The following is a 624-nucleotide window of genomic DNA, read 5'->3' as shown; positions in this document are numbered from 1 at the left end:
GCGCTAGGCAACCATCAGGACACACCTCGAATTTTCCGCATTTTTCGTGTTTTGCTTAGTTTTATACTCAAATAGGTAGGAGATGGGTTTAAGTGGTTCGCCTATCGTATCATGCTGTCAGGGGGGGGGAGTGACACTCAGCACAAACCCTCTCGGGAGGAAAATATTAAAAAAGGGAAATATATGGCGTGGAGACGTGAAAGGCTATCGAAAGGAATCTCAAGAGATGCGCCGACCCGGCCATAGGAGACGCCACCCTCTATGGTACTTGGCCAGAAATGTTGAGCCTTTCCTCAGTACCTCCCCCTCCTCCCCCCCCCCTCCCTCTTCCGTTCCGTCGGGCGGCGCCGTCGTGAGGATTTTTGGCGATTCACCCCTCCGCTCGGACGGACACGCCGCGGTGCCTACGTCAAAGGAGAAGACGTGTGTTGATGCCACACTCCTCCACAAAAAGGGAGGGAAGGCGAGGCAGAAAAACAGATCGGCGCGGTTGCCTCACGGCCGGGTAAGCTGTTTTTCTTTTCCTTATCGGTCCGGCCAAAAGGGCCGGCGCCGCAGGGGTTGCCTCCTCTGCGAGCTTTGAGCGACAGACAGTGAATTATAGAGATTGGTGTCCCCAGTGCA

Source organism: Frankliniella occidentalis, unplaced genomic scaffold, assembly GCF_000697945.3.
Source record: "Frankliniella occidentalis isolate FOCC.00 unplaced genomic scaffold, Focc_3.1 Scaffold217, whole genome shotgun sequence".
In the NCBI taxonomy this organism is placed as follows: domain Eukaryota; kingdom Metazoa; phylum Arthropoda; class Insecta; order Thysanoptera; family Thripidae; genus Frankliniella; species Frankliniella occidentalis.
This window is presented reverse-complemented; position numbering follows the sequence as displayed.